At 47.4% G+C, this 24,523-nt stretch overlaps 1 protein-coding gene across 2 annotated transcripts in view; it reads left to right on the top strand.

The window, feature by feature from the left end:
- Positions 1 to 5,289: 5,289 nt before the first annotated feature.
- CPNE2 (copine 2) overlaps positions 5,290 to 24,523 on the top strand; it is a 147,533-nt gene continuing 128,299 nt past the window's right edge. The window contains exon 1 of one of the 2 annotated variants that reach the window (XM_060253957.1): positions 5,290 to 5,593. The gene's annotated coding sequence lies outside the window, so the exon portion shown is untranslated. Of the gene's footprint in view, positions 5,594 to 5,893; positions 6,025 to 24,523 lie in introns of those variants that run through there. The other variant, XM_060253958.1, reaches the window with a different exon arrangement.

Below are 24,523 nucleotides of genomic sequence, written 5' to 3'. Positions count from 1 at the left end.
GAGCTTCCCCTTCCTTTCTGGGTGTTTAAATGGGGGGGGGGGGCAAATCGCCCACCTTTTCTGGCACCTTTAAAAAAAAAAAAGCCAAGCACGATATCCCGTGGTACTGCACTTGCGCGAGTGTGGAATGCCATCTCAAAATATGAGGTCCGGTTGAGACCTCTGTTCAACCAACGACGGGACCAACGCTGCTTAGAACTGAAGGATGGAGGGATGTCTGATCAAGAAATTCGTTGTAAAAAAGCTGCGGGGTATAATACCGACATGTTAGGGATGGATTTAATGGTGAGTGTGACCGTGGCCTTTGTGTAATTTATTTTGCTTTTTCTAGGTATGTCAAACAGCCTTTGGGAAGCAAGGAAGGTCTGTGGCCTCCTCCCCAACACTAGCAATACACAGTGACCCTTTGGGTTTCTGAGATTTTGCCAGGATGGACCTATACATTTCCTAACTGATCTGAGTGAGAAGGGCTAGAAACGAGTGGGTTTTTTTTTTTTTTTAAAATGAACACTAGAAATGGATTCTCAGGAAGCTAGATTTTGTGGGGGAGGATAAGATAGATAGATAGATAGATAGATGGATAGATGGATAGATGGATAGATAGATTTATTGTCATTGTTCTCAAGAAAATGAGAGCAACGAAATGAGGTGCTCTTCCACAAACATACCAACACATCAACACCCACAAAAGGACATATACATAGACCATTTAAATGCATCTAAAAACACATAACCATTCATAACCCTGCATTTAGCTTAACTACGGCACTTGGATAGAAGCTGCCCTTGAATCTATTTGTCTTTGCCTTCAACACTCTATATCGCCTACCTGATGGTAAAATCTCAAATAGCGAGTGGCCCGGATGTGAAGGGTCCCTTAAGATCATTTGTATCTTCCTTCTACATCCCTTATCATACAGATCCACCAATGAGGGGAGAGAACATCCATCAAGTTTTTGCACTTGCACAAATTTATGCACAGGTTTTAACATGCTTTTCCTTGCTAGATTTCCCTATACCCTAAGCTAGGCAGTATAGCAATGCAAAACTGAGAACTTTTCTACACAGATAATAAGGTTGCACTGCACAAAATGGTTTACAGATTTATGTGGATCAATGATAAGGGACAGCTGAATATCAAAAGAGTTGGATTTATACCTTGCTCTTCACTTGGAGTCTCAGAGCGGCTTACAATCTCCTTCCCTTCCTCTCTCCATAGTAGACACCCTATAAGATAGGTGAGGCTGAGAGAGCTATGAGAGAACTGCTCTTGAGAGAAGAGCTCTGAGAGAACTGCGAATGACCCAAGGTCATCCAGCTGGCTGCATATGGAGGAGTGGGGGAATCAAACCCATTTCTCCAGATTAGAGTCCACTGCTCTTAACCACTACACCACACTGGCTCTCAGGGACTGTAGTATGTACTACTGTGTATAACTTAACATAGGAAAGAGCCTACCGTGTAATTTCTGCATTGTTTAATGCGTTGCGTGGATACTTACGCTGTGCTTCAGTTCTGTTTCCATTTTTAGTTGCTTCCAGACTTCTGCAGTCCTAATCCTATTGCATTATTGAATCTCTCATTTTGTTGACTGTATTGACTCACTCTGGGTCATCTGCCTTGAGTGGGAGAAAGGTGGACTATAATGAATGTAAATAAACAAATTGAAATATGAAGAGTCCAGAAAGGGTTGTAGTCCAGCAACTGAACAGATCGGCTTCCCAGGCAGAAGGGCCCTGGATTCAACTTTGACTTCAAGGATTGGGGCAACTCTAGATGAGACAGGGTGGGAATGAAAATAGTACTTTGAGGGGTTTTTTTTCTGACTCTCAGGATTTTAGATCTGCTTTTGTTATTTCATATTGTATTTTCATGTTGTTTTATTATTGTGTATTCAGGGCTTTTCCTGATACAAAAAAATTCCTTTGCATATTAGGCCACACTCTCCTGATGTAGCCAATCTTCCTGGAGCTTACAGTAGGCCTGTACTAAAAGCCCTGTAAGCCCTTGGAGGATTGGCTACATCAGGGGTGTGTGACTTATGCAAAGGAGTTCCTGCTACAAAAAAAAGCCCTGTTCATATTTTAGATTAACACATACAGCTGCCTTCTACTGCATCAGATCCATGGCCCATCAAAGCCAGTATTGTCTACTCAGACTGGCAGTGGCTGTCCAGGGTCTCAGGCTGAGGTTCCTCCCATCACCTATTGTCAAATCATGTAACAAGATGCCGGGGATTGAACCTGGGACCTTCCTGCATGCCAAGCAGATGCTCTAGCATGGAGCCACAGCTTCTCCCCAATATAATGAATACACAAAGTGCCTTAGTCTGAGACTTACTCTTAGTTTCCTTTTGACTGGCAGTGGCTCTCTGGAGACTCACATCTTTCCCATCACCTACCGCCAAATGTTTTAACTGGAGATGCCGGGGATTGAACCTGGGGCCTTCTACATGTCAAACAGATGCTACACCAAGGAGCCACAGCCCCTCCACAATGTGTCGTAAGCAACCTCGTGAACCTTCTGGTTAAGAGCACTGGACAGAACTATTTAAAACAAATGAATTTAACAGGTCCAGAAAAGGAGAGAACTGAAACAGGGTGGGTAAATTTTCCCTCTCCTTGGCTGTCTTTTACGCTCTTAAAATATGCAAGATTTCTTCACTGATCTCCTAATTTCCCCTGCAGTTGAGACTTCTGCCAGGGACCCTCCAGAATTCCGGACTATCGAAGTGGAGAATTCCAGGGGGGGTGGAGCCATTTCCTAACAATGCACTGCTAGGAAATAATCTTATAGGAATTGGGAGTGAGATATCTTTCGCAAATGTGATTCATTCTGGAGGTATCCATGAAGATAACACTTTAAGACCAACTAGGCTTTTCTATCGCAGCAAGAGTCATTTGCTCCTTTGTTTAAGATGTACAGTCTTGGTCCGCAGAACAATGCCCCGATGTACCTGAAAGGAAGACCAGTCACCCCCCCCCCCATGCCTTTAAGAAAAAGAAATCTCAATCTTGCACACAAGTTTCAGATATGTATAGCAATTTTTAAAAAAACCTTTTTTGTATAACCTTTTGGGGGGGAATTGTCTTATGTTGAGGGTCATCCTCCTTTTGGACAAATACAGGGTACATGGAATTTGGTACTGGATTCCAAAATGTGGGTTGGCAGGATTTTTTTGTTTATTTTTCCCATTTTGAATGGGAAAATAAAAGGACACATGTAATAAACAGTTTTAAAGAGGAATTAGATTCATGGAGGATAGGTCTTTCAGTGGTCTATCAGCTATGGTGACTGAGGGGAACCTCCGCAATCAGAGGCACTAAGCCTCTAAATCCCAGTGACAAGAGGCAATATCGGGAAGGCCTCAGCCTCTATTGCTGGCTGTCCAGAGGAACTGGTTGGCCACTGTGTGAGACAAGATGTTGGACTGGGTGGCCAAACTGTGGCTCAGGAGCCACATGTGGCTCTTTCGCACATATTGTGTAGCTCTCGAAGCCCCCACCACTCTGTCAGCTGGCTTGGAGAAGGCATTTGTCTCTCTAAATCACTTCACCAACTCAGCTGGCGGCTTGGAAAATACATTTCAAGTTGCTTTTTTCCCACCTCTCCTCCCTGTCTGTTTTCCTTCCTTCCTTCCCTCCCTCCCAGCTCTCAAACATCTGACGTTCAGGTCTTGTGGCTCTCAGACATCAGGTGTTTATTCTGGGTGGCTCTTAGACTAAACAAGTTTGGCCAGCCCTGGACTAGACGGACCAGTGGTCTGATCCAGAAGGCCTTTTCTTATGCTTCTATGAGCTGGTACATAGTTACTCTGTCTTTTCACCAAGGTCAGTTCAGCTTGTATCATTTCCCCTTCTCCATTTTAACTCTCACAACCACCCTGTGAGTTAGGTCGAGATTGTGCGACTGGCCTCAGGTCATCCAGTGAACTTTCTGGCACAGTAGAGATTCAAACTTGCATCTCCCAGATCATTTCTAGCACTCGCAGTCACAGCACTTCCGTATTTATTTAAATACTGCTATGCACACAAGCCACAGACACGTAGTTAAAAACTGCACGTACAATTCACCTTTCTCCACAAGGGGGCGCATTCTTACAAGATTTTAACCTCATTCCATTTCTCGTAACCCGAGCAGGAGTCATGGTCCGTCTTGAGTGAGTGGACAGTCAATTGCTAGTCTGATTACGTACTTAAATACCATTGTGGCCAGGATCCCTCTGCAGCTGTTCAGAAATCCAGGGAAGCAGAGCGATGCTTATGACGGGTTTTAAGTACATGGTTGGAAAAATCTAACTGCTGGATTGCTTTCCGACCCAGTAGCAACAATCCCCGTTGATGGGCGCTTCAGCCAACCCAGCCTCCCGGCTTCTTATGTTGCCTCTGCGACACACACAACTTTGACTCTTCAGGTTTCCAAGGCAAGAGCTGTTCAGAGGTGGCTTGCTATTGCCTGGCTCCTTAGAGCAATCCCGGACTTCCTTGGCGGTCTCCCAACGCTAGCAAGGGCCCTACTTCGCTTCTGAGATAGCCTCTCCAGACAGAGAGGCTACCTCAAAAAAACAGCCTCTCCAGACAGAGCCCCAGATACCCACGGATCAATTTTCCGTTATACCCTATGGGAATCGGTCTCCATAGGTAATAATGGAGTGCCCCCCCTTTCTGATGACCCTGAAAGGGGGGCTCCAAACCGGGGGCTCCCCTGCCCCCACCTGGGGATTGGCAACCCTACTTGGGGCGCTTTGCACTTTCCCTGCCCGCCTGTATTTCGTCAGCCGCTCTGCGGCAACTGTGCACCGCGCTCCTCCTCAGCGCGAATACTCAAGAGAAGTGCGTCTCCTCCGAAGAACTTCCTCCCAACCCAGCCCACATCTGTTCAGTCGGCAAGCCCAACGGGGCATGGCCACCCATCAACTCCGCCCGATCCGCCGCGTCTTTCCTCGGAAGTAAGCCCAAGACGGGACGAGAAGGCGGAGGGCTGCCAGCTGGCTTTCCCCGAACCCCGGGCGCGCCTTCCAGTCGAGCGAGCGCGCCGCTGTGTCCGTGGGTGGCCCTCCGCGCCGCGCTCCCGTCGGGTGTGGTGGGTGGCGAAGCCCGAGAAAGCGCGGCCCTTGGGCTCCAGCAAGCGAGGCCTCGGGGGTCTGCGGGCCACAGCTTAGCCGTGGGTCCCGCCCCCTGGCTTGGGGCCTTGTTTGCCACTCGGCGAGGCGCTCGACGCCAGCCAAGGGCCAGCCAGGGGGCGCCGGCCTGAAAGCGCCCCGCCCCGCCCCGCGCCTTTCCCTGCCTTGGCGCGCTTAGGAACTGAGCGGGATTGAGGGGCGCGGCGGCGCGCTGTCAACTCTCGCTCAGACGCAGCCGGAGGAGCTGCGAGAAGGGCCCGGCGGGGGGCAGCAGCCACCGCGGGGCTGAGTCGCTGCTGCCGGCCGGAGAGGGAAGGGGGGGATCGAGCGACGATGAGCTCGCCGCCCGGACTCGACTGAAGCGGCCGCCGCTGCTCCGGAGGAAGAAGCTGCTGCTGCCAGTTCGTGGACTCTTGTGCACGGGAATGCCGGCGGCCCGGTGAGAAGCGCTTGGACGACCAGCCCGGAGCTGTAAGTAGCGGCCGCGGAAGGACTGGGAGAGCAGCTGCCTTGCCCGGCTTTGATTGGGCGGCTCCGGCTCTCGCCTCTCTGCCCGGGCCTCCCGGGGCAAAACCCCACTCGGGTTGCGCACAGTGGCCCCGACTCGGGTTCACACATGACGCAGGGACCGGGTCACTTGCCGGCTGGCCAGCCGCAATCAACTTGGCGGTCAAGCGTGATGCACGTGTTTGGAAGCGCAAGTTGAGCCCTGCCGGTTGTTCACACGTGACAAGTCTGATGGGTTTAAAAGCAAAAAAACCCCAAGGCATAGGGAGGCGTGTTAATGTGGAGGGTTTTTTTTACACAAGACTGAGTCTGGTCTTCTCAGCCTGCTGTTTTCTGCTGCCCTCCCGTTCTAGAGCATATGAAGTACTAATCAAAAGAAGAGTGCCTCTGAGCCGGTACAGATTCCCTCAATAACCGCAGGCAGCCCCCGCCTATGTCCGGCGCTTCTGTGTTCAAAAGTAGGTCGGAACTGGATGCCACTCGGTTTGAAAACTTGGGGCGTGAGGGGGAAAAAACCCATTCAAACGAATCCTTTGACTCCCTGCTGTGCTGTTACTGAGGTTTTTTGAAACAAGTGGGAGAGAAAAAGAAGACCCAGGCAGCTGCAACAGCAGACGTGCCAGGTCTTCTGAGAGCAGCCGAGCATGTCGCTACGCAAGTAGCAGCTTCCTTTTTTCTTTCTAAAAATGATTTTATAATGGTGGAATTTTATAGCAAGGGCCGGCGTGGGATCCACTTGCTTCATCACCGCCCGCCCGCAGCAACAGGCTTGTCAACGGAGCGAAGTTTCTCCTTGTGGACACCTGTGGAACTGCAGGCATCTAATGGCAGGAGGCAGAACTGGCTTGGCTCCTTGGCAAAACTGCCTTTGAAATTACTTGGGGTGTGTGTGAAATAAGTAACTCTTAGTTTTGTTCTATTTCAGTTCTTGATTTCTTTTATTTTTAAAATGGAAACCGCAGTCTGATCCCGGTATTCCAGGGTGGAAGCCAAAGAGAGCAACAGTTCAGTGGGTTGCTAACATTTAGGTTACACTTCTATCAAAATTATAATGAAATCCTGCCTTGTACCTTGGATAAGGACCTGCCGGATTGACCCAAAATGCTGTGCGAGATTCCAGGCCCACCAGAACTCTTCATTAGGCTGGATGTTACAATCCTCCCCCAAAGAGGGCAGGGTGGGAATCAGATGTTTTGAGGCCAAGATCTTGCAGGTGTCCTCTGTGAGATGCAAAGCTGGCAATTAGCTTAACTCTATTCCTGGGGGTGTTGACATGCAGCACATTTGCTGGGAAGCTGTAGCCAGAGGTGATTCACAGAGAGGCAGGAAGGTCCAGGCTGGCGTAATTGCAGTCTGCTCACAGCACAAAGGAGGGACAATTACCCCACAGGCAAAAGCAGCGGTTTTCATAAGCGGTTCATGTGCCTAACCGTGTGTATAAAGAATAATATATGACAGGGTTTTTCACATGGTCTTAAAATCATCTTTTTGGTTGGCTTATCTCGACGATGCATATCCTCCATTAGCAGTGCATATGGTAGAATTTATGTGTTTGAATCTGGGGGAGGCTTGGGGATTCAGACAGCTTGCTGATTATTCTCTCCTACCTCTGGACATAACAGATGAGAGCTAGCATGGCATAGCGGATAGAGCAGGGGTGCCAAACTGCGGCTTGTGAGCCACATGTGGCTCTTTCACACATGCTGTGTTGCTCTTGAAGCCCCTAATGCCCCATTAGCCAGCTTGGAGAAGGCATTTCTCCCTTAAATCACTTCTCCAAGTCATTGGTGGCTTGGCTTGAAGAAGTGATCTAAAGAGAGAAATGCCTTCTCCAAGTTGGCTGATGGGGCGGTGGAGGCTTTGAGAACCACATTTAAAGTTAAAGCTGCTTTCTTTCCACGTCTCCCTCCTTCCTCCTCTCCTCATCTATTTTCCGCCCTCCATTTCTCCCAGCTCTAAAACATCTGTTGTTCATGTCTTGCGGCTCTCAAACATCTGACACTTATTCTATGTGGCTGTTATGTTAAGCAAGTTTGGCCACCCCAGGACAGAGTGTTGGTCTAGGATCCTGGGAGACCCGAGTTCCAGTCCTAGACTCCCCACATCTACTATGGAAGCTTGTTGCGTGACCTTGGACCTGCCACAAATTCTCAACCTGGCAGGGCTGCTGTTGTGGGAGAATGGGGGAGGGGAGAACGCTGTTCTGAGCTGCTTTGAATCCCAGTTGGGGAGAGCAGTGGGATATAAATAAACAAGTGCCGGTGCATATCCATTTTGTATGGGAAAGTTTTGTATTGCTTCTGGCGGGGATGCAAGGCCCGGTTTTGGTGAGTCCCCAGTGGAAGTGGAGAGGCAGCCAGCCACCAAGAATGGCAGTGGGGTGCACAGATGGCATCCCTGGGGAGAGTATCTCTGGTGAGATTAAGAGGTTGTCATGGAATGGGGCAGGGGATGCAGACTCTGGAGTTAGGGCAGGAGCCAGGGTGATGAATGGAAAGAAGTTGTCGGAAGCCATGTTGGTCTGAAGCAAAATCCAGAATCAAAAACCACGTAATGCTACTTAGGAAGACTAACCACAGTGTCCTAAACGAGGGGTGGCCAACCTTGCTTAACCTAAGAGCCACATAGAATATACCTCAGATGTTTGAGGGCTGCAAGGCATGAATATCAGATGTTTGAGAGCCACAAGACATAAACATCGAAAGAAGGAAGACAGACAGATAGGGAGGTGGTAGGGAGAGGTGGAAAGAAAGCAACTTTAACTTTAAATGCATTCTCCAAGCCGCAAGCTGGCTTGGCTTGAAGAAGTGATCTAAATACCTTCTCCAAGCCAGCTGGCAGGGCAGTGGGGGCTTCGAGAGCCACACAATATATGTGAAAGAGCCCCATGTGACTCCTGAGCCACAGTTTGGCCACCCCTGTTTTAAAACAATGTGCAGGATTTGGAATGGTTTTGCGGGTCACAGGCTGAAAGGGAGGAGTAGATCTCTTGTATACCATGTGACGTTCAGCAGTGGAGAATGATGGGAAGGGGCTGTCTTTGGTTGCTCCACGGCTCCCTGAGTGCTCTCCCTCCTTCACCTTATTCAGTGAGATTTAGCACAAGGATGCTAGTTCATACATCAGATCAGCGGCTCTTTACTTTTCCCTCCACCACAGCATGCAACATTATCATCAAATACCTCCCAAGCAAAAAATTAGGACATAAAACCAGCAACCCATCCAAAGCAGCTTTACTGATAGAGGTATCTTAATGATATGTGTCCATATGAGGCGTGGATCTCTGGCATATTTTCACTGAGCCACTTGTAGTTGATGACCATTGGCTGAGCCTGATTCCTGTTTGTTTGGTGCTGCTATTTGAAGGGCCCAGAAGAGGGTGGAGGGGGGCAGAATAAAAGAGATCTCCACTGGTTTACGGGAGTCACTACCAGTCGGGGAGCCTAATCGCAAATACCTTCCAAAATTCTGAATCCCCCCCTTTGCAAGATTGCGCTATGGGTCGCTCAGAGATGTAAGAGTGTAGTAGAAAGACCCATCCTGGAGGAAGAAGCTGCCTGTTGCATCTCTGCATGAGTTCTGTGGTAGGTTTTCTGGGGAGCAGTGATTTACTCCATTAAAACAATAAACCTTTTTTGCTCGGGGAAAAGGATACCTCAGCTATATGGTGCTGTGAAAAGAACTGCTCACAAGATCGAAGTCTTGGTTTTGTTCTGCATTTGGTTTGATACTGAGAAACTGGCATCTCTGTTTCTTTCCCCCCTGAGAAATACAACTGTCTATCACTCCTTTTGTAGCTGGATTCTGCTTTAGCGTCAACGTCAGATTGTACTAATATTGCCTTTGTCAATTTGCCTTCCTCCTCCCTCTGTTCTGGAGGCCTCTATTTCTTTTTGTCAGCCCAAAGGAGGTGGTAGGAAGGCCACTGCTTCTTGTGAGAGAGGCGTTTTTCAACAGGTATGTGAACAGGGGCAGCAAGCCAATCGCCCTTTTCTGCTGCACTTGTGCTAGCAAATTGGCTGCTCACTGAGATCTCGTGTCCCTGTGATTCCAACCTGCTTTTGCCTTCATTTCTGGAAAATTGCTGTAATTAATGTGTCCTTCCCATGTATTCCCCCCACCCCCATTCTGTTTTAACATCTTGCTCTCTGCTCAGTATCTGAACCCTGCGTAAACACTTACTCAGATCAATGGCTGGCTGAAAATGTAGCCATTTGGAGACATTTTAAAATAATCTTTAATTCTAATGCCTCCATTCAAATTGGATTCCATTCTGCTTAGCTGAATAGAGGCAAATCGCACCACCTTCTGTAGCTTGGGGCTGCATTTTGAGTGGTTGTCGAGGGCTTGGGAAGAACAGGAGGCTGGATTTGCACACCATTTAGAGCCCCTTTGGAGGCTTAGCCCCTGGGCTCTTCATTCTGCCTGTGGTCAGATGGGGGCAGCTCCTGGCTTTGCTCCTCTGCAGGATCAGCAGGGAAGAGGGGGAGGAGCTGCTGGGCAATGGAGGGATGGTGAGGCCAGGAGAAGGCAGTGAGGCTTCTGCAGTGGGCAAGGCAGTTCCATCCCCCAGACTGTTTCAGTTCAGGATAACAGTGGAGGGAGAGGGAGGCCAAAACTTTTCGTGTACCAAGTCTCATCATGGTCCATTTGTAATGTCAGCCGGTGGCTGCCAAAGAACAGGACACCTTGGAAAACCCAGGGTAAGGGTCCTTCCGTCTCCAGTTTATTTATTTATTTACTAATTTTGCCGTCTGTCTTTCTCACTGAGAATCAAAGGTGGCTTGCATGATGTCACGTCAATGCAATGAATAGGAGAAGAAACCCAGATTTACAGGAATCTGACCAAAGATAGAATATTAGACGATACAGAAGGAAGGAAATCATATTACGTCAGTAGAAATTAATGCAGGGGCAGCAGGCTTGTAAATGCTGCGTGCAGTGGTGTAATCCAGTGTCTGTTTCCCCTTATAAGTGCTTTTCTTTCAGTATTTTTGCGTTTGTGTGTGTGCACGTGCGTGCACCTGGAAGTCATGGCGACCTCTGGTGACTGACCTCTTCTGGGGGCCTGAAGGATGTTCATAGAGGTGGCTGAATAAAGCCTGCCTCTGCCTCCCAACTGCTGTTATTCCAAGGTGGTCTCCCATCCAAGTACTTGCCAGAGTCATCTCTGCTTAGCTTCTGAATCTCACGAGGTCAGGCTTGCCTGGGCTATCCAGGTCAGGGCCAGAAGTGCTTTTATAAACCAGTCTGTTATAGTATAGCCTTTTTTATTTAATAAGGTGCCCTGTTTACATAGTTTGCAGAATGGCAGAAGCCTGGGAGCCACACTGACCACCCCAGGCAGGCCATTCCACAACACAGCATGCTCAAGCACAGGGGGTTGTTGATCCTGCCCATTTGCTTGCAGGGTGGCACTGACCGAAGGCCCTGATCAGATGAGCAAAGCTGCCAAAATGGAGCACAGGAGGAAAGGCTATGAGGGCCCAAGGCCATGAAGGGCGTTGTATGTGGCACTTAATATCTTGACTTGAACCTGGGATATGATGGGTACCCAGTAGAGTGATTGCAGAATGGGCAAGCCACCTGGTTCCCGATAAAAATCAATATGTGGCGTTCTGCACTTATTGGAGCATCTGAGTTGACTTCAGGGGCAGACCATGTAGGGTGCATTACAGTAATCTATAGCAGGGGTGGCCAAACTTGCTTAACGTAAGAGCCACATAGAATAAATGTTTGAGAGCTGCAGGAAGGAAAATATATGGAAGGGGAAGGAGAGGTGGAAAGAAACCAAATTTAAATGCATTCTCCAAGCCACCAGCTGGCTTAGCTTGAAGAAGTGACTTAAAGAAAGAATTGCCTTCTCCAAGCTGGCCAATGGTGCGGTGGGGGCTTTAAGAGCCACACAATACGTGCGGAAGAGCCACATGTGGCTCCCGAGTCTCAGTTTGGTCGCCCCTGATCTATAGTCTCAAAAGATACCATAGCATGGCTCTGACTCAACTGTTGTATTTACAAACGGGCTGTGTTTCAGTAGCAGAGCATGTGTATTGCATGCTGAAGGGTTCTAGGTTCGATCCCTGGTATCTCCTGGTAAGAGGATCAGGTGGTAGGTGATGTGAATGACCTCTCTGTGCCTGACACCCTGGAAGCCACAATCATTCAGAGTTGGTAAGACTGACCTTAAAGGACCTGTGGTTTGATGCAGTAGTAGGCAGCTTTGTGTGTTTTCAACATCTGAATAAATCAGCTAAAAAAAAAATTGAGGACTTCTGGTCTTCTTGGGGGTCTGCTTCGGAGTTGGGAGAAGAATGGGGGTACAGACAAAACAGATAAATCGTTGTCAAGTTGGGTTGAGCTCTCTGGAGCCCTTTAATGACCTTCATCAGCTGCTGACAGACAGCGCTTGTTGCTTCTGGGAAATCTGTCCTTTCTGAGAATTTTGAGTAAGAGTAGCAGCTGTGAGGCAATGCTCAGGGGCTCTGAACACCATGTTTTGAGTCTCAGATGGCCTGTTGTGTTAGTTCTCATGGGAGTCAGTATTATAATAGGTATTGTTTGCCTTGTCTTGTCTGTCCCTTAGGGAGGCTGCTTGGTGGGTATTGAAGATAACTAGCCCAGGAGTGCGCTTGCTGGCAGCTCTGATCTGGATGGCTCAGTCAAACCTGAGAGAGTTAGTTTGGTTTAGTGGTTAAGAGTGGCAGACTCTAATCTGGAGAACCAGGTTTGATTCCCTTCTCTTCCACATGCAGCCGACTGGGTGACCTGGGGTCAGTCACAGTTCTCTCAGAGCTGTTCTCTCAAGAGCAGTTCTCTCAACTGCTCTCAAAGCTCTCAGCCCCACCTACCTCACAGAGGAAGGGACAGAGATTGTAAGCCACTCTGAGGCTCTGAATGACAGGCAGGGTATAAATCCAACTCTCCTCCTCCTCAGAGTCTGAAAAGTGCAGCGCTGGTTAGTCTCTGGATGGGAGACCGCCAAAGAATCTCTGTGCAGAGGCAGACAACAGCAACCCATCTCTGTTAGCCTGGCAGAACTGCTGGAGAACTGCTGGAGTTTAACTAGCACCTAGCATATCTAGCCAAGTGCCATTCTTGCCTTCCACCTGGCCCTGCTTGCTGGCCTGCTGATATCTTTGTAGGGAGATGTTCCAGGGCTTTTTGGCACTCAGGGCAAGAAGATTGTCCACCGCTGCTGTAGAGCCTCAGAATTGCAGGTTCATTGAGGAACTCGTAAAATACACTGCTATGGGCAATATTTAATCTTGGATGTATTTGGGGCTGCCTGCTTTAAGTCACTTGGGAATCTCCTCCCCAAAGCTTCAAGCAGGCTCTCAGAGCTAGTCAATCTGGAATTTACTCAAAACCTGAGCAGCAACTGTGCATTTGGAAAGGCCTCCAAGATCTGACCTTCGCTGTGTAGTCCCAATAACTGTAATTGTCATGGCTGGCTGCAGTTTGGCAAGCAGCTTACTCTAGAGTCGTGCTGCCCACTATCTTAATGTTGCCGCATGCATGGTCTGTTTCTATGGGGTTAGATAAAAATATGGAGCAGAGGTCCATCAGTGGCTGTTAGCCACAGTGTGTGTGTGTGTGTATATTTGGCCACTGTGTGACACAGTGTGTTGGACTGGATGGGCCATTGGCCTGATCCAACATGGCTTCTCTTACGTTCCATCACTTCTAGCTTCCCAAGTGCTCTTTAGTTTCAAAAGAACTTTTAGCCCATGGATTGAATGTGATTACATTTCATGTGCCTTTCGTATGTTTGAGTGTATTAGTTTGGTATAAAACTGATGGCCAGCAAGTAGCTCATGTTACCTCATTCATCACAGAGCACTTTGCATTTGTATTCTGCAGTTAAGCATCCTGTCTTCGTGGGAGGCAAAAACAAGACCACTGAATCTTGAGCAGTGTTAAAGTGCAGTTGGATGGACAGCGGCTGCCTCATTTTTTTTTTGCCTGTTAAGTCGCAGTTCACTTATAGTGATCCTGTAGGGTTTTCAAAGGAAGTGATTCAGAGGTGGTTTGCCATTGCCTGCCTCTGCATGACAACCCTGGACTTGCTCGCTGGTCTCTCATCCAAATACTGACCAGAGCTGACCCTGCTTAGCTTCCAAAATCTGGCAAGATTGGGATAGTCTGGGCTGTCCAGGTCAGGGCAGCTGCCTCAATATCTGCTCTAAATTCTTGGGGCCAGGTAATTGCAGCAGAATCGTGTTGCAAAGCCCTTCTGGGGCTACAAATAAGTGAAAGAGCGGGTTTGTGGCTGTAGCACTGTGAGAGTTAGGGATTAGGCCCATAGTTAAAACTGCTTTTTTTTTCTCTTATGAGTGTATCAGAGAGGAAAGTAAGCTGAACCCCCATCGGACTCTGGCATTGGGCTCAGTGTTCCCTCTAAGCTGAGTTAGTGTGAACTAGCTCACCGTTTTTTATCCTCCGGCTCCTACATTTTTTAGCTCAGGAAGGATGCCCCCAGAGCAAACTAATTCATGCAGTAGCCAAATTGCTTGGTCACAGCTTTAATGCCAGTAGCTCACAAAGAGAGAGAGTTTAGAGAGAGCTTAGAAAGAGTATCAGAGCCCAGGGCTGTCTCCTTCTCCAGGATTCCTTTGCTACAGCTTGTCCTATGAGAAGAACCTCAAAGAAGAGTGAGAAGCTTGGGGTTTTTTAGAACACCCTATTCCCTCTCTGGCTCCCACTGCTATCAGTAACCTCTCCCTGGTTGCCTTAGGTGAGGTCTGGCCCTCCCTCCCTGGTTCTCCCAGGGTGCACCTTTAAAACAATGGCCTGGGGATGGAACAACTCAGGCCTCACCCACTTTCTCTCTCCTGGAGGATGGGCCTATGGGAGTGGCGGGTGGAGGCCCAATAGTATCCAATTCCCCTTCTCTTCCCCCTTGAGAAGCCCCATAACGCTTCTCTTCTGGTCCCTGCTGGCCTAAGGAGGTCACTGCAGCCTGTTCTCTGCCCTTCCAAAGAAGCTTTCTTGGCTCTCACAACAGATGAGGAACAGGGCATTGCTTGTGGCAGGTTTGGCTGCTCCTCTTACAGCCTTGAACATATGAAGCTGCCTTATATTGAATCAGCCCCTTGGTCCATCAAAGTCAGTATTGTCTTCTCAGACTGGCAGCGGCTCTCCAGGGTCTCAAGCTGAGGTTTTTCACACCTACTTGCCTGGACCCTTTTTAGTTGGAGATGCCAGGGATTGAACCTGGGACCTTCTGCTTACCAAGCCTTGTTGCCTTGTGCCTCTGCTGCTGGCCTTGGTAGTGGGGGTTGGTTGTTGGCTGGCTCCTAGCTTGCCTGACGTCTCTGGGTATTGTGGTAAGCTGGGAAGTCGCTCCTGCGGCATCACATAGGGCTCCTGCCGGTTCTCCCTGGAGGATTCCCTCAGCACTGTCTAGAGGCCTCTGTTGCCTCAGAGGTAATTTGGGAAGTGTAACCCTGGACACTGCCTTTCACTGAAATGCTAGTTCTGTATGTCCAGTGAATAGGACAGAGAATTTAAACCTCAGCTCTTTCTTGTACGTTCTGATGTAGAACGGCTGCCATGGCTGGTGTGTCTGCCTTCAAATCCCCACTCTGCTGTGGACGCTTGTTAGGTGACCTGGGACCAATCTCTCTCAATTCAGCCCACTTCACAGGGTTGTTGTGAAGGGGAGAATGAGGAAGGGAGAAGCACATCAGCTGCTCTGAGCTCAGGGGAGAAAGAGTAGGATGCAAATGTGTGTGTGTGAGAGGTGTGGGGGGGTTGGTTCTGAAGAAATAGCTTCACCTTGATTCATCTGATTGTATAAACCATCCCTCAGGCTCCTTGTTTTAAGTCTGGCATCCTTTTCTGATCAAGGTCTCCAGACGAAGGTCCCAAGGCAAGCTTTTGACATTTTCTGAGAGATTTGTAGGCACAGTTATAAAATACTATTTTGCCTAAGAACTGACAAAGTCATCTAACTTGTTTGGCTTTTCATGGGTTATATATATAACAGTCTGTGCTTGTGTGCGTATGTGCCAGAGAGAGCAATAATGTTTTGAAGAGAAGGCAACCTGGCGCATTCTGAGTTTGCTGAACTCTGGAACCTTCCTGCCCCTGTCTGGCTCCCGTTCTGTGTTCCTCGTCAACAAGCATTTTGTCAGACGTGTACCCATCGGTTGTGATTGGTGGAGGCTCACAGATGCACATGGATGCATTCATGCGCATAAAAATGCCCTGCAACAGCATAGCAAAGGCAAGGGCCGACCTGTTGTGAAAACAGAGAACCTCTCTCCACTTCCCCCTGCATCTCGTGAAACAGCAGCAGCCCTGTTGGTATTCACAAGCTGTTCTTTTCGCGCTGGCATTGCGCTTGTGAATGCATTCCATCGGTTTTGCGTTCAACATCCTAATTACAGTGTTCACCTGCCACCAGGGAGAGGAGTGGGTGTGCATGCGTGTGTTTAATTTGTTAATGCCCATTGAGCCATTTGCACATAAAAGGCATGCTCTGTTGGTGCCAAATATTGTCATTAGCTACATACGACTGGCGGCACCGTGGCGAAGGGGGTGCTTTGAGCGCAGTTAATGAGATTACACTTCCCTGTTCCTCTGGAGCCTTTCAGAATCAAGGTTTGAGGGTCAAACACCTAGAGCCCCCCTCCCCCAATCCTAGAGAAAGCAGGAAGAGGTGCTTCCATTTCAGTTTGTTGTGTGACTTTTGAGCATTAATATAGAGTTGTTGCATAATGCTGCAGGGTTTTATTTCCTTTGCAGGGAAGAAGGAGAGCACTGGAGACTTGCAGTATTTCTGTTGGAGTTGCAGATATGTAATCAGAGTATGAGGGAGATGTGGAGGCAATCCTACTAGGCAGCAAGTCGGTTGTCCACCTGTTTCTTTGCTGTCTTTTAAAAGGCTGTTTTATGGTCTGCTCCTAGCCTGAGGATTGTTTTATTGATGTAAGTTTAGCTATAGCACTTTGAAGACCAACAACATGTTCCCAGTTATGAGCTTTCATGAATCGAAGCTCATTTCATCAGATAGGATGAAGATCTGGTTGTCAGAGTAGGCTTTGACTCATGAGATCTTTATACCCTGGTAATTTTGGTTGGTCTTTAAGGTGCTACTGGACACGAGTTTTGTTCTACACCTGCATATAAAGTTGCCAACTCCAGGTTGGGAAATTCCTGGAGATGTGGAGGATGGAGCCAGGGGAGAGTGAAGTTTCATGATGTTTATCACATCAGTAGTGATGTGATAAAGTCTGCCCTCTGAAGGTGCCATTTACTATGGGGAGACTTGTCTGGAGACTCGCATAATTCTGGGAAAACTCCAGTTCCTTCCTGGAGGTTGGCAGCCCTAACTACAGACTAACACAGGTTGTTTCCCCCACCCCATGCACTTTAAGACTGACATTATGCACATTATGCCCTGGGTTGCTTTTATTGGCTATTTAGATTAGCATGGTTTTTTAAATTTAACTTGGCTTGTTTTATAGATATGTTTTCATTGGTGTGGTTATTTTTATAGTTTCATTGTTCTTTTATTGTCCTGAGCTGCCTGGAGCAGAGTCTGGAAAAGTGGCATACAAGAGTTCTGAATAAATACATGACATTTCTTTTTCAGCAAACTTTTACTGGAGTCCCTCTGCTGACTTCCTTTTGGGTTGAAATCAGAGCTTGTTTCCACTGTGTCCATTGTAGTGTGTAAACAGACTTGGATGGAGCTGTTTGTCCTGATAAGAACAGATGTGTAGCCAGCCATTTGACCATCTTGTTCCACACAGTGGCCAGCTAGAAACCCTAGAAGACCTACAGGCAAGCATGGCTGTGAAGACTTCCCTTGGTGTTGCTTCTTAACCAAAGTTCTTTTGGTAGAAAAGCCCAGCAGGAACTCTTTTGCATATTACTTAGGCCACACACTCTGACACCAAGCCAGCCAGAACTGTGTTATTGAGCATTCCTGCTTTTAAAAAAGGCCCTGTTCTTAACACAAGCATTTAAAAGCTTACTGTCTCTGAACGTGGGGACCCCATCTAGTTGTTGTGGGCAATAAATACCAGTGGCCTTCTCCTTGTTGAATCCCCTTGTAAATCCATGTAAAATCATGGCTCTTACCAGATCCCATGGAAGTGAATTCCACAAGCCATCAGTATATAGGGTTGCCAGCTCTGGGATGGAGATGTTGGGGGTGGAGCCTGGGGAGGGGAGGGTTCCCAGGAGAGTATAGTGCCATAAAGGCTGCCTTCCAAAGCAGCCATTTTCTCCAGAGGAACTGATCTTGGTTGTCTGGAGATCAGTTGTAATAGTGGGAGATCTCCAGGTACCACCTGGAGCAGGTGTGGCCAAACTTGCTTAACGTAAGAGCCATACAGAATAAAAATCAGATGTTTGAGAGCCACAAGACATGAACATCACGTTTTGAGGGAAGGAAGGCAGGCAGGCAGGCAAGCACGCAAATAGATGGAGGGATGGAGGAGGGAGGTAGAGCAGGAAAGAAAGCAACTTTAAATGCATTCTCCAAGCTGCTGGCTGGCTGGTTTGGCTTGGAGAAGTGATTTAAAGAAGCAAATGCCTTCTCCAAGTTGAAAGAGCTACATGTGGCTCCTGAGCCACAGTTTGACCACTCCTAATCTGGAGGTTGGCAACCCTGTGTACAATAAGAAGTGCTTTGGTTTGTTCTGAATCTCGTGCCCATCAGTTTCACTTTGGGGGGAGGCTGCGTGTTTAAATATTATGTCACTGGGAGATAAGGTTATGGCCCCTGGCTCTGTTTTTAGTTATACCACTGTGATTTTTTTAAACATTGCATTTTGTGTATTCTTTCTAACTGCTAGATGTTTCGTATGAGGTACAGGCAGGGTTACATAGGGCTGTTTCCAGCCTCCAGATGGGGCATGGCATTCCCTTGGGATTGCAACTGACTTCCAGAAGTCAGCTTCCCTGGAGGAAATAGCAGAGTGAAGGGCGAACTGTATGCATTACATCCTACTGAGCTCCCTCCTCTTTACAAGTTCCACATTCCCGCCCCTGAATCTCCGGGAATTCCCCCAAATGGAGTTACCAACACTTATGCTAGGATATAATTTTAATCTAATCCATGTCCTGCAATGGAGCGTCAAAGAGAGAGATCCTGCACCTCTTTGGCCAAGTCCCTCCAGCCCTACCTTCACCAATCTATTGAGTGCTCATCATCTCAGCCCCGCCCCTCCCCTGCATATTAAGCAGCCATTAAGGAAACATTAAGCTTCCTGGGCGGCAAAGCCTTCACTCCCATCCAGTTATTTTAAGCAGGACTGGATTGGACAGCAAACCTGTAAATACTTATTTTTTGAAAAAAACACAAGCACAGCCTTTTCTTGTTCTTTAGCAGAATGCACAGTGTTCTGGCAGGCGAGACTGCAAGGGCAGAGAGAATTCTGTCTGTTGTGGGAACGCTGGCAGTGCGAGACTTTGGAAACATTCAGCATCCTGACCCCTCCCCCCACCGCACCTTCCACATATGGGCATCTTTTATGGGAGTGGTGTTACTCTCAGTGTATTACTCTTAAGCAGGGGTCGTTTTATAGAAAAATAGGTGGTGGAGCTCATTAGCATATGCCACCCCCACCCCCCACCAGCCAACAGCAATTCGATGCAAGAAAGGAGAGCCCTTGGTGAGTGAGACCTGTTTGGGCTGGCAAGAAAGGAGAGCCCCTGGCGAGTGAAACCTGTTTGGGCTGGCTAGAGATCCAGCCAGCCCAAGCAGGCCTTGTTCACCTGGGATTCTCCTTGGCTGCCCCCTCCCCGCAGTCAAAAGGCCAGCAAGCCACTTGCCACCCAAAATCACATAAGAAGTGGAGAAAGGGTGGTGCCAGGGGTTAATGAGGGCTGCTGGTGTGGCAAAGCCCATGGTGGTTGCCTGCTGCCCTCTCTCCTAATCCAGGGATTGTTATGCAGCTGCACCAAACTATTCAATGGACAAGGTAGGTAGGTGGGGAGGAGGAGGGGGAACCTTCGGAAAGGTTCAGGAGCTGTGCTCCTGTGAGCTTCTTCTGAATTCAAGGCCTGCTCTTAAGGATCTCACTACATGTTACATGCTCGTGCTTTCATTGTGGGGATGTATTTTAACCTCCCCCTTGCGAAAGCCACTTTGGAGCATTTTCTTCTGGGTTGGAATAAGCCTCGGACGCACTCCAGACAACTGGCCGTATAGCAGTGCCTTGCTATGCTTCATGATACAGCCTTTCTTTAGAGGTTTCTCACCTCATTTGCTGAGCTTCCCCCCCCCCCCCTTTCATCCACAAGGATTGCTCTCAGGTAGCTTTACTGGGTAGCATTTGTTGGCTTGATGTCCCATGATGTCAGAGAGCTAGCAGGATGGACAAGAGATATGAAGTGTCCCTCTAGAACAGATTTCCATTTGCTCTCTGGTTAGCATCCTGACTGTAATGTGGTGAAAATTGCAGGACATATTTTTTCCCCTGCTCCAAATCATCCATTTTGAGATCTCGAGCCCTTTTTCCAGCCCTGCTTGGGTGCACTCAGCTCTCCTGTGGACCCTGATCAGGCAGAGGAAACTAAGGACTGTGTATGGAAAAGCATGATTGCTGTCCTGTGGGAGCGGATCCTAACCCTGCATTACTATTCTGCTGTGCAAAGCGTGAAGCTTTTCTCCAAGTGAAGTGGTTTTTCCTCCAGTGGGAGAGCCACTTAAGTGGGAGGAAAGGCTCTTTAGGCTGGAAGGAAGGCTTCACGCTTTGCTCAGTAGATTGGGAGGGAAAGGGTAGGATTCCTCCCTGTTGCTCTTGAGCAGGGTAAGACTCAGAGGAGCGTGACCAAGACTTAAGGAAGTTTTGACTGGCTGAAAGATTCTCCCTCACTCATCAGGGGGACAGGTGTTCCTTGTCCCAGCTTGAGTTGCTAATTTTATCTCCATGATGGTCTTAAATTTCAGCATGTCTGATCCAGGAAATCAAATCTGACGGGACTGACAAAACCTCTTTCTTTGGTTATGGGCACATTTTAGGGACCTTTCTATCAGTCTGAAGAGTCAGATGAGGTATGAAAATTAAGCAAGGAATCTGTGGGATTGCAGAAAAGTTGTGGCTTTGCTAAATTGCTTCCAACTTAGTTTGCATAAACTCAATAGAAAACATGAGGTGTGTCTGAGGCTGCTGCATTTGATTTCGCTGTGGCAACATGAGTAAGGCTTTGGTTGATTCAAATTAGCTTGGCTGCTGAGACATTATTGGAATGTTCACAAAAATTTCAGGAGCTTAAACAGTAGGCCCTCTAATAGAGGTCCCAGTGAAAATAGAGGTGGGAAGAGACAGTACTATGCCAGTAGCTGTCAACTAGTAGGTTAATGTTCTTATACACTGTAATATTAATTTTAAAAAATTAAGATGGATAAGACTGAGATTCCAAACAAAGTATTATTTTGCCTTCTGTCATTCTCTCTAATGTGTATGTGTGTTTGAAAAAGGTCTAAAGCAGGCTAGGGCAGCCTATGAGCTGGAGTAGCCCTTCAGAATTACCCTTCCTTAACCTGGTTCTTTAGCTGTGGAAGAGAAGGATATGGGGCAGGAGAAAAAGTAGCTGTTGGGGGCATTTATAGGCTTTTCCCACATAGCACTTATTTCCTGTTGAAGCCCATTTGTTTCTATGGCTGCCCATGTAGAGCATAGGCTTCCCAATCCCCAGGTCCCAGAGGGGGATCCCCCAGTTTTACAGGCTTCCCCCCTCCCCCAGCCAGCTGGCCAGCGGGGGAAGCCCCGCCCCCAGAGCCATCATGCACCTCCATGAACGATTCCCATAGGGAATGATGGGGAATTGAACCGCAGGTATCGGGGGCTCTGAGGGGGCTGTTTTTTGAGATAGAGGCACCAAATTTTCAGTATAGCATCTAGTGCCTCTCCCCAAAATACCTACCAAGTTTCAAAAAGATTGGACCAGGGGGTCCAATTCTATGAGCCCCAAAAGAAGGTGCCCCTATCCTTCATTATTTCCTATGGAAGGAATGCATTTAAAAATTTGTGCAGTCCCTTTAAATGTGATGGCCAGAACTCCCTTGAAGTTCAATTATGCTTCTCACACCCTTGCTCTTGGCTCCGCCCCCAATGTCTCCTGGCTCCACCCCCAAAGTCCCCAGATATTTCTTAAATTGGACTTGGCAACCCTAGTAGAGCAGCAGTCACGAGGCTTGCAAGTAGCGGGTTTCCCCTCCTTTTCCTTGCCCCAGTCCCTGTGGTAACTATTTTATGCTTTTCTGAACTTTTAAAAAAGGTGCTTAACATACTGGTATAATAGTGTATCAGCATGTCAGTTACAATTCTTTAAAAAAAAATCTCCAAGAAGCTGGAGGGGGGAAAGGCTGACCTGGGAACTGGTAGGCTTTTCAGCTGTCCATTGATGGTGGGTGAATTCCTACATGCACTCTGTTTCTCCCTGCACTTGCTTGGTGGAGCGGAGGTGGAATGGGTGAGGAGCAACATGGCTACATGAGGCGACTCACTAGGTATTCTCCCAGTCTTACATAGTTGTCTTTAGGGAAATTCCTTGAGTGTTGCTTGACACCGTGATGTAGGGCTGCCGGGCTGAGCCAGACAACTGGTGGGAAAGTTTGGGATGAGGATATGTGACATTGTTTGTGTCACTGCATCACTTCTAGGGAAGTCACATAGGTTGTAATGGTGGTGGAAAATGGCGTCAAGTGGTTGCCAACTGATGGGTGACCCAGTAGGATTTTAAAAGCAAGAGATCTTCAGAGATGGTTTGCCATCACTTAGAATAGAATCATAGAGTTGGAAGGGGCCTCCAAGGTCATCTAGTCCAGCACCCTGCACAATGCAGGAAATTCACAAATACCCCCCCCCCAATACCTGCCTCTGCATAATGACCTTCCTTGGAGGTCTCCCATCCAAATACTGATCCGGGCTGACCCCAGTTAGCTTCTGAGATGTGATGAGATCATTCTAGCCTGGGCAATCCAGGTCAGGGCAATACCTAGAGACAACCTGCATCACTTCCAGGTTTCCCCTTGAAATGACTTGGCAATGCAGACAGTGCTATCGTAATGGCATTTCTGGGTCTTTACCCAGAAGTGACATTGATGTGGCACATGTGACACTCCTCCTCCCATTATCCCAGGGAAATCTGGACTTTCTTGCCCACGTGGCAATGTCTTCTGTTCTATTATCATTCCCAAAACATTGCAGCAAAACATATTTAGGAAGGATCATGGGAAAGACAAGGAAAAACTGGGTGGTGCACAAAAGGGCCATGGGGTGGGGGCTGGGAATCTGCTTCCCATTACTATCCAGAGTTTATGTGACATTAAATTGCAAAAGATGTTAAGGAAGGATTAAAAGCAGCCTCTATTCATGCTGCCTTACTCTGCTTCCACTTACAGCTTACTGAGTCCATTTAAAAGAGTGGGGGAATAGTAGTTACATGGAGTATGAGCCTGAGTGAGTGAATGGTGCCAGAGAGAGAGAGAAGAAGAAATTATCTCTGAGAAGATATTTCAAACATAATCCCACTGTGAACTATTACAGGCCTCCATATATAATATACACCAGTAATATCCTCCCCCATGTCCTACTTGAGTAAATATGTGCTTTAAAATACAGCTATAATCCATTAATTTCTCTGTTTTTCATCAAATGCAGCTCTTCCTATCCCATTTGCATTGTGCTAGACACAAGCTTATTCCATGGTTCCAGTCTGAACCAGGCCCCTGTTTTGTTTTTTCACAGGAGTTGCCATGGAGAGGCTGTAAATCCACACAATGGTCAAGTGCTTCCCAACGAAGGGAAGGCATTTAAAAGGAGCATGGTCCCTTTAAATGTGATGGCCAGAACTGCCTTTGGAGTTCAGCTGTGCTTGTCACAATCTTGCTCTTGGCTCTACCCCCAAAGTTGCCAGATATTTCCTAAGTCGGACTTGCACTTGCTGGGCAAAAGGGGATTTGTATAGGTGCCCCTGAGAGCCAACCTGGGCAGTCTATACTTTTTTTACCTGGAAAAGTGAGCATGGGAAGGTGGAGGGTCACCGCCAACATCTTTGTGGCCATGAATTTACAGGCCTGAATGGGGCACATGGTAGTTTCAAACAATTTTATTAGTAACATATGGTAATAAATTTCAATTTCTTACTTCATTAATAATTACTTTTATTAAATCTATCCCATATATTACTTTCTACCCACCTCTCCCCCCGTTACTTGACCCCCGCCGGTGTTATATATTTAAAATCTTAATATTAAAGGTACCCTTGATTAATAAGAACCAAAATTAATATCCTCCTCCCTCTTGTACTTAGTCATTATCAAAAATTGTCGAATGTCCTTTTATTTTCCACTCTTTTTCTACGTATCTTCTGAACTTTTCCCACTCCATCTTAAATGCTTCTAAATCATAGTCTCTTAAGGTCCTTGTTAACTTGTCCATTTCACTCCATGTCATAACTTTTACAATCCAATCCCATTTTTCTGGTATTTTTTCTTGCTTCCACAACTGCGCATGCAATGTCCTAGCAGCTGAGAGCAAGTACCAAATTAAAGTTCTATCTCCTTTTGGAAATGTTTCCATTTGTAATCCCAACAGAAAAGTCTCTGCAACTTTGTTAAATTCGTATCCCAAGATCTTAGAAATCTCTTGAATATAAGTGTGCCAGCCGAATTTATTTCCATGACCTTCCAACGTTAAAAGTTTTTTATTCAACAGCGTCACCCAATCTTTTATCCACACTAGACAAACTGCTTCATGATATAATCTTAAATCTGGTAGTTGAAATACTCCTCTTTCTTTAGCATCTGTTAAAACTTTCATTTTAATCGTTTTTTCCCCGGCCCATACAAATTCTGAAATCTTTCTTTGCCATTTATTAAATTGTTTACTGTCTTTCACAAGCTGAATAGTTTGAAACAAATACATTATT

Source organism: Heteronotia binoei, chromosome 14 (genome assembly GCF_032191835.1).
Source record: "Heteronotia binoei isolate CCM8104 ecotype False Entrance Well chromosome 14, APGP_CSIRO_Hbin_v1, whole genome shotgun sequence".
Taxonomy (NCBI): Eukaryota; Metazoa; Chordata; class Lepidosauria; order Squamata; family Gekkonidae; genus Heteronotia; species Heteronotia binoei.
This window is presented reverse-complemented; position numbering and strand designations above follow the sequence as displayed.